The sequence below is a fragment of the Lissotriton vulgaris genome, chromosome 5 (assembly GCF_964263255.1).
Source record: "Lissotriton vulgaris chromosome 5, aLisVul1.2, whole genome shotgun sequence".
Classification (NCBI taxonomy): domain Eukaryota; kingdom Metazoa; phylum Chordata; class Amphibia; order Caudata; family Salamandridae; genus Lissotriton; species Lissotriton vulgaris.
Window position 1 is genome coordinate 118876694 of NC_141693.1, and position 14363 is coordinate 118891056.

At 45.7% G+C, this 14363-nt stretch overlaps 1 protein-coding gene across 2 annotated transcripts in view; it reads right to left on the reverse strand.

The window, feature by feature from the left end:
* The window catches only part of AGPAT2 (1-acylglycerol-3-phosphate O-acyltransferase 2), a 453413-nt gene that overhangs the window by 366334 nt on the left and 72716 nt on the right, over positions 1-14363 (reverse strand). The gene's annotated exons all lie outside the window — the stretch shown is intronic.

The window sequence follows — 14363 nt, forward strand, 5'->3', positions numbered from 1 at the left end:
AGAGAGGTTGGATCTGGTGGGGCTTTTTTCTGAAGTGGCATGACCGCTGCACACTTCCAGTCACCTGGGATTTCTGCCGTGGCCAGTGAAGAATTAATAATACTGTTGAATTTATATCCTCAACCAAAGTCCGCAAAACCATAGGCGGACAGGGATCAAATGGAGATCCAGATTTCATTGATAAGATGGCGTGATGTGAGTCCTCCAGGGAAATGGGCGTGAATGAGTCAAAGCGAGGGATGTGAATTGTCTCAGAGCCTGTCCTCGTGGTTTCCACATTTGTCGGAGTAGGTGGCAAGGAAGGGAAATCCTTAACAAGATCGGAGATTTTCTTCTCAAAATAATTAGCTATGGCATTGCAAAGCGGGAGAGAGGGGGGAATTTTCTGAGAGAGTGCTGTGGATTGGTAAAGCTGTTGACTATCTTAAAGATCTCTTTCTGTCCCTAGTCAGAAGAAGAAATGACCTCTGAATAGTGTGTTTTTTTTGCCAGCTTGATTGCGGCATGTTAGTTCCTTCGTGCAGATTTATATATATCACAGGCCGCCGCCTCGTAATTTCTTCGCCACCTCCGCTCAAGTGACCTCACTTCACCTAACTCAATTTTTAAAGCTAATGAAAACCATGGAGCACTCTTTCTAGTTTTAGTGCAGCTTGAGTTTTTATACTTCTTCAATGTGTCCAAGGACGAACCAAATGTTGCCAGCCACTCACAGTATTGCTGATTATCTGTTAGAGTGTGACTCTTAGTTTCTCCAAAAGATCGGACCGTGTAAGGGCGTTTATCCAATCTGGTTTACGGCTGACAAAGCCAGTTTTCATACATTTCACAGAGGCCTTCTGTTTTACAAGGAGGTCAAATGGAATGAGTTTATGGTCTGACCACGTTAAAGTAAAGGGGGGTTTAACCATCAAACAGTCAGTCAGAGTTAGAACAAATGCAGTCTAAGACATGGCCTGCTGTATGAGTAGGTTCCAGCGTTAACAAAGTCAGGCCAAGTATATTAATAATGTCCATAAAACCAATAGTACCTAGTTCATTAGGGGAATCTAAATGGAGATTAAGATCTCCCACCACCGTGCAATGGGCAAACCTAAGTGTAGGTTCGCTCAGAGCATCTCCAATGCTTTCCAAGAAATCAGTGGGTGGGCCAGGTGGGCGATAAATTAAGGCCCCAGAGAAAGAGAAGGAGTCATGGATAGTAAGGCAGAAGGCCATAACCTCAGCTCCTTTAATGTCTGGCAACTCATACGTAGTGCATTTAATAGCACTACGATGAATGATTGCCAGACCACCTCCCCGTTGTAGAGGTCTATCTAATCGCTGAATTGAAAAGGTATGTGGGAGAGCCACTGCTAAGTCCGGGTTGCTCCATGGACGGAGCCAGGTTTCCGTGACAAGTAACCAGTCTAGGTTCATTTCTATAATCAGGTCGTGGATGTGCTGTGCATGTAAAAGGGTTTCTTCCGCATGTTCGCAGAGTCAGCACAGACTGGTCAGCCATGTTAGTTTCCATGTTGGAATCTGGTCTTTTGAGCAAAAAGTTCCCAGTTGAATCAAAAGCAGAGAGAGCTGTATAGTTGGAGATATAGGTTGTACAAGATACTGCTGCAGCAACCGGAACCTGTAGGAAGATAAAACCATCTGTGTATCTTCTTTGCAAGTGCTGCTTTATCCAATAGCCAGGCTTTGTGTTTGGCGGCATGGTTTACTATTCTTTTGAATGCAGGGAAGCTGTAGTTTGTGCCCCATGCTTCGTGCAAGTTGAGAGTGGTTAGCGCTTGTTTAAGCGCGGTGGCCCGGTCTTTCTTGCCATCTGGCTGGTTCTTCAGTTCCGTCCAGCAGAGACCTAGCAGGGATTCTTCTTCTTGGGCTGCTCTCATCTTCCAACACAATTTTAGTATTGCAGCTAACCTTTCCAGAATTTGGTTCAGTAGCCCAAATTCAAGGCCAACTTGTGCCTGGGATGTAAATTGCTGAATCTGGAATATTTGTTTGAAGGGACCAGATTGTTATAGATTCAAAAGGTTTGCATCTTTGCCTTCGAATAGTTAGGAGCCGCTTGTGAGATTTGGGAGAAACTTAGCGGCTATTATTTTTAGAAGATGAGTTAGATGGGCATATTAATTGCAGTCTTAGGGTGTTTAGTGCAAAACGTAATTTTTCGCCTGGGCTCGTATTTTGGTTAGGTGATCTTTGAGTGTAAATCTGGACTCTACTACCACTCCTAAGTATTTGTAAGAGCCACTCTACTCTATGCTGTTCCCTGCTGCAAACACTTTGTGTTTATTGATGTGGGGCCTGGCATTTGCAGAGAAACAGATTTATTTTAATTTTAGGATTTATAAAGAGCGTAGCTGCCACAGCGACGAGGCGTCCCAGCGCTATCAGATACCCAAGAACCAGTCGAGTAGAACTGGCGGACGGTGCATTATTTGCAGGGAAAGAGCCAAGTTTTTAAGGTTTTGCGAAATGCCAGATGATTCGACATTACTCTCATCGAAAAGGGTAGAGAGTTCCAGAGTTTAGCGGCCAAGAAGCCAAAAGAACGACCGCTGGCCCTTGCTCTCCGGATGCGTGGAACATGGAATAAGGCAAGATCAGCAGAGCGAAGCATACGGCCTGAGTTGTAGTACTCCAACAGATGGAATTGACCTAACGGGGCTTGTCGTGCCAAAATCTTATGGGAGTAGCACAGTGCCTTGAACTCGATCCGCTGTTCAACTAGCAGCCAATGGAGTCTGGGAAGCACAAGGGCAACTGAGTGCGATCTAGGCAGAGCGACCAAAAGCCGAGCCGCCGCATTTTGTGCCCTCTGAAGACGTTGAATGCTCGCTTTGTTGGCGCCCAAGTAGAGACAGCATAATCCAGTCTGGACACAACAGATGCCTGGATAATAGTCTGTCGCAGAACTGGGAAAGAACCGGAGCAAAGGTCTAAGGCCACGTAAAAGTCCGAAACAAGTCCCTGCGACGGCCTTTGACTGTTTGTCGAAAGACAGATTACTGTCAAACCATATGTCCAGATTTTTTTCTGCCTCTTTGGGGAGAGGGGCGGGCTTAAGGCGGTCTGGCCAGCACTGGTCGGACCACAGCTCGCGATCCCTGCCGAAGAGGAGAATCTCGGACTTGCTTGCGTTCAGCTTTAGATAGTTAGCCGCCATCCAGTCCGAGATTGCCAAGAGATCGTCCTTAAGCTTAATCAGGTTGTTGTCACACCTCTTCGAAAAGGCGAACACCAATTGGATGTCGTCAGCGTAGGACACCAGTGACAGCCCCCTGCACCTGGCCACTACGGCCAGAGGTCTGACATAAAAGTTGAACAACAAGGGACTCAGAACTGAGCCCTGCGGTACTCCCCGATGTAAAGCAGCCTCCCGGGAGTGGTAAGGAGGAATTGAGACCTGGAAAAGCCTGTCCTTAAGGAAGGACCGGAACCAGGCCAGTGTCCAGTCCCTCAATCCTACCTCCCTGAAACGGTTCAAGAGGATCTCATGGGAGACCGTATCAAAGGCGGCACTGAGGTCTAGAAGAACCAGTGCCGCAGAGTCCCCTGTGTCCAAACTCCCTCGGATGCACTCTGATACGGTAAGTAAGGCAGACTCGGTGCTGTGCCACGGCCGAAACTGGGTTATAGCAAGACTCGCATTATGCTCAAGGAATTCTGCCAGGATTGAGTTGACATGGGATTCCACCACCTTGGTCAGAAAAGAGAGCTGGGAAATTGGTCGATAATTCCCAGGGTCACTCGGGTCCAGAGAAGGCTTTTTTAATAATGGGATCACCTTGGCGTGCTTCCAGGCCCGGGGGACGGACGCTGAGCTCAAGGATAGATTGACCAGCTCAAGACATACCGGGGAGATTGAGGGACAGAGTTGACGAAGAAGGGCGGGTGGCAGTGGATCTGCCGGGGAGCCAGATCTGATTTTTTAGCACAAGGTCTCAAAACCTGACAAAGTCAGGAGAGGGTAAGAGGACAGACTGACTGCCCCAGAGAAGCCAGGCACGCCTGGTAGCCCAGCATCGGGGAGGGAATGCATCGTCCGTTAACCCCCTATAGATCAGCTCCACTTTATTTAGGAAGAACTGAGCTAGCTCATCGCATTTTTGGTTAGAATTAATGGAAGAGGTCCTCTTAATCCCTGCACTCTCCATATCATTAAGCAGCGAAAAGATTGTTTTAGCAGGATTAGCGCTGGATAAGATTTTACTGGCCACATAGTCAGCCCGGGCTCTGCGAATACTTTTGTGGTACTGTTTGATGGCTGCCCGATATACTGACGGCTAATAAGAGCGTCTCCATGCGCGTTCTAACTGCTTACAATGTTTTTTTGCCAATGTAAGAGATTCAGAGAATCAGGGATTAGTAGGCCCACGGCTCTTACCCCCTCTTTTGGCTGGGATACAGCTGTTAAGACCTGCTGTCAGCCATTCATGGAGGCACAAATTGGCCTCCTCCGCTTCGCTCGGAAGTTGCGCCCGGTGCTCAGTTAGCCAGCCGGAGAGATGGTCTGGGTCCAGTTTGTGCCAAAGACGTTTGAGCGGTCGATTTACGTGCAGCTCTTCTGGTTTGCCCTGAGATTCAGGAGAAAAAGAAACCAAGAAATGGTCGGTCCAGGCCTGAGGGGCCGGTGGGAAAACAGTCAGGGAGCTAAGGTTAGAAAGGATAGGGTCTTACAGATGACCAGCCACATGGGTGGCGTCGGTGACGTGCTGCACCAGCTGGAAGGCTTCTAAGTCCGCCACAAAACATGTCGCCTCAGCATTTCCCCCTCTCTCTAAGTGAAGATTAAGATCACCCAGAATGGTAAAGTTAGCTGACTTGCTAGCCAGTGACCCAATTGTATATAATAGATTGTCCCTGAACAAACTAGACGGGCCTGGAGGCCTATAGATCAGCAGGCCGGAGATAGTGAGATTGTGAGTCAAATGAATTTTAAATAAGGCATTTTCACAGCCTGCTATGGTTTCCTTACATAAGTTAAGAGAATAGGCCTATTTGGTGATTACTGCAATACCTCCCCCTCTGCCCCCTCTATATTAATTGCCGCAAGTACATATCCCGGTGGCAACGGCAGCCACAAAGTCGTGAGTGAGCCATGTTTCCGTGAGGAAAAGGGCATCAGGGCACTCGTCAGCCAGGAGATCAAAAACCTCCGCATGATGTTTAGCCAACGAGTGACAATTCAGGCTCAAAAACCTATAGGTCGTATGGCTAGCAACAAATCCAATCCTTTCAGAAGAGGGCAGCTGAAAAGGGCAAAGATGACACTGAAAGGAAGGCTCTTTGAAAGCCCAGGGCAAGGAGGGACAGTGAGAACTCAAGGAAACGAGTTCCTCCCGTGAATATCTAATGTGTTTTACTGCAGCAGATCCAGGGGTCATGGCGGCTGGCGGCAGCCCGGTGCGGACGGGCGCAGACTGGCTTGCATTTGTAGTCCCTGGGCCAGAAGAACTGCTGACCTCGCACTCCCCCTAAGATGGCGGACCTCACAGCCAATCCGGGTGAGCCTGCAGGAACAGCCCGACCCGCCACCCGCATTACAGGGCCGCCTACCGCTGATCCCTGCGATTCTGCTGGCACAGGTAAGGTAGGTGTGTGTTCAGCAAGTAAAAGCAGCAAATAGGTTTAAAAATCGCTGTCAGCTGTGACCTATGTTTTGTTGTAATTTAGAGATAGTCCAAGCTCCTCTGTATATTCCAACAGCTTTGTGATCAGGCACTATAGGACATTTGGGGTATGGCTGCACATGATAATATCATCAGTGTATTGCAGACTTCTGACTTGGCAGTTAGCTTGCTTTGGGGGGGATCGCTTCGGATGTCGGTCAGCCTTTTGTCAAGATCTGCTGTGAATATGTTAAATAAGCTGGAAGCTAACACACACCCTTGTTTTAGGTCTCTGTACGTTGGTATCCTTGCTGTTGTTCTTTCTCTGTTTCCTAGCTTTACCTGTACCCAGGTAGCAGAGTACAAATTCATTATGGCCCTTAGTAGGCCCAGCGTGATTCCGCATTTTTCCATCTTTTGCCACAGGAGTTCTCTAGATACCATGTCAAACGTTGCTTTCAAGTCGACGAAACACGTGTACAATTTGGTGGACTTTCGCTGAGCTTTTTCAACAAAGAGGTTCAAAGCCAAAAAATTGCACATTGTGCTTGTGCCTGGTCTGAAGCCTGTTTGTGAGATTAGGAAGAAGATCTAGCTGGAGGTGACCCATTCTTCAAGATCGACAAGAAGATTCGATGTGTACACTTTGGCTTCTACATCGATGAGCGTGATTAACCTGTAATTTGATGGGTCCAATCTACTGCCTGCTTTGAATATCGGGTGCAGTATACTGCCTCTCCATGATGTTGGTATACTGTTTGATTGAAGCGATTGATAGAACAGCGGCGTGAAGAGATCTGCCCAGAAACGTTGGTCTGACTTGAATAGCGCGTTTGGCAAGTCGTTTGGGCCTGGCGCTCCACTGGATCCGAGTTGGTTTATGACATTCTCAACTTGACTAGTTCGAATCCAATTACCTTCGGACAGGTTTTCTGCGCGTTCACTTTTCAATAGGTACGGGGCAAGGTGGCGTTCGTCCGTAGCCACGTATTTGTCCCTATGGATCAGATGGGCTATCTAATTTGCCCCAAGGATATTTGCGTTGTGATGCCGGAAGGAGCCATTTGCTATGCTGTTTAATTCTGCCCAGAACTTCTTGTTGTTATTTGATTTACATGTATGCAGCAGCTTGAGCCAGATATTTGTTTGATGGGATTTCTTTGCTGTCCATACTTCCTGTTTGTACTGCCGCCTTAGCTGGTTAATTTGGAGATTCAAATTTTCGTCTGTTAATAGAGCGTTACCCCAAGGTCTTATTATCTCCCTATGGAGCATCTTTTTTTCCCATAACTAGTTGACAAACTCTAGGGAGATAAATGCGGAGGTCAATTAACTGGGGACTATGGTCGCTCTCTAATCGAGGGATGATTTGATAGCTGGAGGTCATTTGAAGTAACTCTGTATCCACTGTTGTATAATCTAAAAGGGAGTTAGCATGCCTTGATATTCTGGTTGATGTAGCCGGTTGATCTTGCAGTAAACAACAATTTAGGGTTATCATCCCTATTTTGGATAAAAATGAAACACACAATTTACCATATCGGTCGATTTTTCAGTGGTTTGTACTTGCTGAGGGAATGTTTTTCTCATTAAGATGGTTTTGCTGTTTTCCTTGGAACTGGCCAGGTAGTAAAACGAACTTGATGAAATCACTTGACAGCAGAATACCAGCTTGCGGGTAAGTGAATTGATTTAAATACGGCTATTAAGGACTCAATTTTCTCTGATTTTTCCTTTGATGCCGGATGGATATACACATTACATATTAATAGTGAATCTTTCTCTTGTTTACGCGAAGATTCTGTGTGCGGATCTTGCGGTAAGGAAATTTTGATGCATTGAATCCAGGTTTGGCCTAGCTCGATCAATTCTGATTTCTGCCGTATATTGGTGGCGAGGTAGATTGATAGACCACCAGATGTTCTGCCCGATTTTTTTCCCTTGATGGCGTTTTGATGGTATTCTTTGAAGCCAGTGATCGGCGTTGGTGCAGTGGCCCATGTCTCCTGGAATAGCTGGATGTCAAATTTTTGAAGAAAGGTTAAGAGGTCGGCCTCCTCTGACTTGCTGCCAAAGCTGTTAATATTCCAAGAGCACAGTTTTAGATTGCTTAATCATTCCTTGTCTGTTTTGACTAGCTGCTACAGGTGTGACAAAATGGGTGATGCGTAGATTGAATAGGCACTCCAGGGTGCTATCTGTGGGCCCTGTGGCCACCCTGAATAACCTGCAGACAGTCGGCGTTCTAGCTTTTGCTGTTGGGCCTGGGTACCGTTCCGTTTCATTTATTTTTATTTCAATTCCCCATTTTACAAAGAGATCTCTGGGGCGCCAGACTTCCACAGTAATTTTTGGATCGCTCCAGGTTACCACAGTGATTTCTCTCCCTTTTGCGCCAGTGTCTGATTGGAATGTTACACTGTCAATGTGATTAGTGTTGAAAATTCTCAATGTTTCAATAGAACTTGCAAGTTTTAATATTGCGCTACGGTTGAGTATATTGTGGCTTCCTCTTAAATTATAGTGAGGAATCAATTCTAGTGTTAATAGACCTTCAGGTGATATATGTCCTTTGTTGTTTGAAAGCGTGTCTACACTGTGAAGATATGGGCCAGCAGTTTTTCCACTACATTTGTTTTCTTCTGTTGGAGGTTTCGTTTCAATTGAATTTTGGGCCAGAATTGTAACTGTCCGCTCTATTGTTATTGTCTTGCTTTTAGCTTGCTCACCGGGTATGGAACATGGGCTGTTTGAGCTGATGGGTAATAGAAAGTTTTGACTGGTGGCTGCGTATCATCCAAGCTTTCCTGTTGAGTGGATTTGGTAGTTTAAGAAAATATTGGGAAATAAATGGCTTTTCTAATCGGGGATTGTGCAATGCAGTTCTGTGCTCTTTTAAATCTGAGATAGTGAGAGATAATGGAGGGGTGGCTTTGTAGTCGCTAATCTTAGACGTTGTTTAAGCCAAAGGGATTGTGGACTTTCCAGAGTGATCTGGTTAATGTTTGAGATCAAGTGTGTTTTTTGGGGATTCATATTGACCTTGTTCCCGGAGACCCTGTTTCCGGGATCTGCAGAGATAAAAGATTTGTTTGATGACGTAGGTGATTGCACATGCTGACCACATGCATGGAACGGTCGGCGTTCGAGGTAATTCTTGTGCCTGATTTTGAGACATCTGGACTATTGCTTGCTGCCTTATCTGTTTGTTGTTCCTTGATTTGGATGCACCCAAAAACATACAAAGTTAGGGCGGCGATGGGCTGATTCCAAAGGTCTAGTCCTAGAACGTTCAATGTCGATTGATATGCCATAGATATCGAAGTGCAGACATGCATCCAGTAGGGTGATATGTGTAGCAAAATGCCATACTAGGACCATAGACATCACCTGGGAAAAACATAAAATGTTATTAAAAAAAAAAACATTGAAAAACCGACAGAGGGCTAGCTCTTTCTCCGGTTTATCGATTACTTGTGCAGAAAGAAAATAACTGGCGTCAGCGCACAGAGGTGGCACCAATAGAGGTGACGCGGACATCAGTTCCAGCGCAACGTTTCTGATGCCATGTTGAGCCAACCAATGCCACCTAACCGCAGTCGGGGGACATTGCTCGAAGAAACAGCTTCTGGATCCAATCTTACGCCTGGAAAATTTTAAGGTAAGGAATCTGCAGCTAGATGTCTTTATCAGATATATAAAGAATTGGAGATAAGGACTTTGGTTGTGTAAAAGAAGAAAACTGGACTCAAACAGCTTATCTAAGGGAAGCAGGTAAGAACTAGAAGTGTTTTTTTAAAGTGCTGAATTTTTCCCTAATGCCAAATTAATTTTAATAATATAATCATGTTTTAGAATATAATTACACAGATAAACCTTGTTCTCCCAGGCTCTTCTGAAACACAGTGGTCTTGGGAAACAATAGCCTTTGAGATTAATTAAGATCAGCAGAGCAGGAAGTTGAAAGCAAGACTCAACCACCTTCAAGAAATGCACGTAAGTCAGAGCCAGCATCTGTTAAATATTTGTAGTACTGCTATTCGTTGGCAAATTGTCCTCAAGTTTCATATTTCCAAAATCACCCCACTCAGATGTAAACAGAAGGACAAAGGGGCATATTACCAAGCAATAGCGTTAATTATCGCTATTGCTTGGTTAGAGAAAAAATTTTACCGCTGAGCTGCGGTGATTTTTACCGCAAATAAACCTTGATATTACCAAGGTTTATCGCAAATGCGATAAAAATCGCCGCAATTCATGAATATCGCTGAAAAGTCAGCGATATTCATTCATTAGCGAGCTAATGCTCTTAGCCATGTTATCCACTTCCCATTGGATAACATGGCTAAGAACTGCTCAAGGCAGGTGTTAGCTTTTGGAGATATTCGCGCTTAGCGCAAATATCTCAATAACTTGGTAATAGGAGATAGCGATGTTAGCAACTGTTTTCAGTCGCTAACATCTTGGCACGCCCACTTTGCATGTCATTAGTGATAAATATCACTGACATGCAAAGTGGGGCCCAAGATGGTCGCTATCTCCTACTAGCTGTCGCCAACTGGTGTTAGCGACAGCTAGGTAATAGGGAGATAATTCTATCTCCGCTTTCTTGGCTTTTAAAGCCAAAAAAGCTGAGATAAACCCCCTTGATAATATGCCCCAACATTTTTAAAAACCCCAATACCACTAATGAAAGTAAAGGAGTAGCTAGATTGAAAAAAAATCAATACTCATTCACCAAGCAAGTCTTCCTTAAGACAGATGGATAGCACACTGGCTAGCGCCATTAGGAAGGAGGAATGAGAAACACATTCCTATTCTTTGCCATGATACATGCAAATATAAACACATGCATGATGTGAGTCCCACCTACAGAGTCGTGGTTAATTCACGTGTTTGCTGCCGGGAGAAAACGCACAAACTTCCTTTGTGAAAGAAAGCACATGCTGTGTGCTCTGGTCATGTAGTAAGGTCCACACCTGGTTAACTTAGGTGTCAATACCTTTCCTAGTAACCAGTAGCAAATTCTCTTGTTATTTCAGGCCACAAACTGCTTGGCTAGTTAAACTATATGATCCTTTACCCTGTGAACACACAGTTACACACACACCATGACATGTGACATAACATAATATAATAAGTTATTAATATTTTCGTCATTTTTCTTATTAGTGACATAAGGTTGTGCTTTCTGTTTCGTGGTCTTTTAGTACTCCACAGAAAGGTGCTATACTGGTGCTTTCTTGTTATATTTTCTGTCTACTCTGCTCAGTCAAAGTGAGGAGGATTAACGTACACAAATGTCACTGTGTCACAACTGGGATTGGGAACGTTAGCTACACAAAAACAAGATGCTGAGCAGGAACAGAGCAAATTAATCTGTTCCAGGTGAGTCAATCTAGATCTTCTCCCACACCCACAATGTATGCATTAGCAACTTAATAATGAACAAACACTTTTGCACCAGATGAGTCATCTGGCGCCTGCACCTATGGGCTTTCTTTCGGATTCAACACGGACATACGCCATATTTAATGGACCAAAACCGGTTAATGTTGAAATACTAATTGACTTTGCTATGCTATGTCTATTTGTAAAGCGCACTATCACCCAAGAGGGTATACTGGTGTTGGGCAGGTGTGTGTGCCTAGCCCTGCCTATAATAGGTTGATTAATTGAAAAGCCAGGGTCTCGGCTTCCTGTGAAATTTGAGACGAGTGAAGGAGGCTGTAGTGTGGAGTGGGAGGTGGTTCCACGCTTTAGGTGCTTTGTAAGAGAAAGTCTGTCCTTGTGATCTAGTTCTCTGTATGTATGAGATGTGTGAGAGTAGGAGTCCTGCAGAGGTGTCGGAGTGGTTGGTGGAAGGAGATGCTACTATTCAGGTTTGTGGGGCCCGAGTACTGTAGTGCCTTAAATGTGTGTGTGAGGAATTTGAATTGACTGAAACTGTGTACCTCAGTTCTCTGAGGTGTGGTGTAATATGGAGTTCTGTGTGGGAGGTTGAGGAGGAGTATGGCTGGTGAGTTAGGATGGTCGGCAGTCATCTGGTGAGTTACTTGATGGTCCCTACATAGAGGATGCGCCCATAGTTTAATCTGCTACGGACTAGGGCATGAGTGACAATTTTTCTAGTGTTGCTTGGGACCCCTTTAAAGATCTTCCTCAGCATCTTCAGGTTGTGGAAGGTGAGTGCAGTGACTGTTGACTTGTGCGGTCAAGTTCAGTTTGCTGACCAATATTTGTTCCGAGGTTCTGGGTGTGTGTCCGAGTTCGGTAGGTCACCAGTTGGAGTCCCATGGCGAGGTGTTCTTGCCAAAGATCACTGCTTCCATCTTCTTGGTGTTGAGCCTGTGAGATCTGGCTTTTATCTAGTTACCGACTTTGGTCATGCAGGCAGTGAACTTGTTTCTTGTGTTGGGGTCTTGTCCGAGAGGGAGAATGTGAGTTGCGTATCATTTGCGTAGGACAGGGTGTTAATGTCCTGCGCACAGTAAATTTTGGCCAAAGGGATCAGGTATGGATTGAAGAGGGTGGGGCTTTGCAATGAGGCACTTTGCAGATGAGTTAATTGGCTTCTGAAGAGTAGGGTGTCAGGCTCACAGTTTATTTTCCATCCATTAAGAGCAAATCCAGAGCTGGTCCTTGGATGCAAATCGTGTGCAAGCACCTGATGAGGATGAGGTGCAAGAATGTATCAAATGCTACATAAAGGTCTAGGAAAATGAGGACTGGCATACCTCCTCTGTCAAGGATCAAGCGGATGTCATCTGTGGCAGCAATAAGTGCAGTTTCTGTTCTATGGTTGGGAGTGAATAAGGGTCGCATGGCATTGAGAAGGTGCTGGCCGCTGAGAAGGTCGATGATGCATCGGATGAATAGTTTCTCTATGACCGTTACTGGATATGGTAGAAGAGAAAGATGGGTCTGTAGTTGGAAAACGTGGCTGAGTCAGCAGATGGTTCCTTGAGCAGGGGCATGACAGTGGCATGTTTACAGGTGTCAGGGAATGTGTTGGAGTCTTAGGAGGCTTTGAGGATTGGGGTTAATGCACTGCTGATTAATTGGAGTCCTTTGTTGAAGGTCTGGTGGAAGCAAGGGTCAGATGGAGCCCCCAAGTAGATGGTCTTCATGGATGCAGCAATTTCGATATTGGTGATAGATGGCCACAAGGTCAGGGTTCGTTCATGGGCCATAATAGAAATTTGAGTTGCGCTGGTGACAGCGTCCAGTTGAGGTTCAAAGTAGCTGTATATGGAGGTGATTTTGTTACAGGAAAAACTCCAAGAGCTTGCTGCTAAGGTCTTGTGAGGGGTTGCGGCAGGAGGCACAGTGGCATTTTTTAAGATAGCGCAGATTTTCTTGCTGCCGTTAGTGCTATTGTCAATGCGATCTTCAAGATCTGTGAACTTGGTGTTGCCTATCCGTTGGTGGTAGTCTCTTAGGGCTGATTTGAAGATGTCTATCAGTAGTAACTTGACTTTTTCTTTATTTGCGCTTCAGTTGCCCGCAGTGGTGTTTCATCAGTCTGAGTTCCTCTGTTTATCAGGTGGCCTGTGGTCGGGGTTTTGTCATTGGGTTGTGCTTGAGAGGAGTCAGGGTGTTGGAGAATGCACTGATTCAGCTGTGGAGGTTTTCAATGGACTTCAGTAAGCTGCTGGTGTGCTCAGGCCAGTGCTTGGAGACAGCGGAAGCCCACATCCTGAGATTCTTTTGCAGCTGCAGCAAGCAGTTTCGGTGGTGGTAGGTCTGTGATGGCTTGGGATGGGTATACTGACACAGATGAGGACATGGTCTGTCCAACTCGTAGTTGCTGGCTTGCCAACTGTGATGTTATTGATAGGGGAAAAATTTGTGTCCAATCGGTTGCCGGTGGTGTGGGAGGATTTGGTCAAGTGCTGGATGAGGCTAAGGTTGCTGAGGTTTTCTTAGAGGGCTATAGAGTTTGGGTCGATGTAGTCTTATAGGTGAAAGTGAACGTCTCCAAGGAGGTTGAAAGCGCTGGTTTTGTTTATTAGGGGTGTGATGTAGTCAGTGATGTTGCTTGTCAAACGGGGTCCTAGCTGCCTTATTACGAGGGTACCACCCAGGAAGAAGTTGGATGTGATGTGTATCTTGAAGGTGAGGTTTTCCACATGTAGCTGGTGGGTGTGTCTCTATAGGTGGTGCAGCGGATGGTATCTTTAAATAGGATGGAAACTCCGCCTGCATGCTTGTGCTGCTGGTCTTGCCTAAAGGTCTTGTAGCAATGTCTGGTGCCAAGGCTGGGTTTAACACCATCAACGCTTATGGTTTTCCCCTCCTGCGCTGAAGAATGTGTAAATCCCATTATTCATGACGAGCTCAGCTCGTCATGAGTGTACGAGAGGTGTACCTCATGACGAGCTGAGCTCGTCATGAGCATCGAAGGGGTTATAGAACAGATAATGGATGGAATGCTAAACAATGCAAGCATTCACCCCAGTCAGAGGTCTGGGTATAATCCATTGTGTTTTTGCTCATGCCACACCAGTTTGTACCCTGCTAAAAGCAAATCAGTCTTGATCCTGCTACTCATGGGAACAGTCCAGCCCGAACTGCCCAGCAAGGTCCTCCCTGGACTGCAAACAAGCATCCTGCGACCGGTTTTAGGGTATCACCCCCTCATCAGCCAAGCTAGCTGGAATCCTGAGGTACAGTGAGCACAGGATCCACGTCTGGGCATACCCTTCCAACTTAGAGCGACAAAAGCAAAAATAACAGACGATGGACGGAATG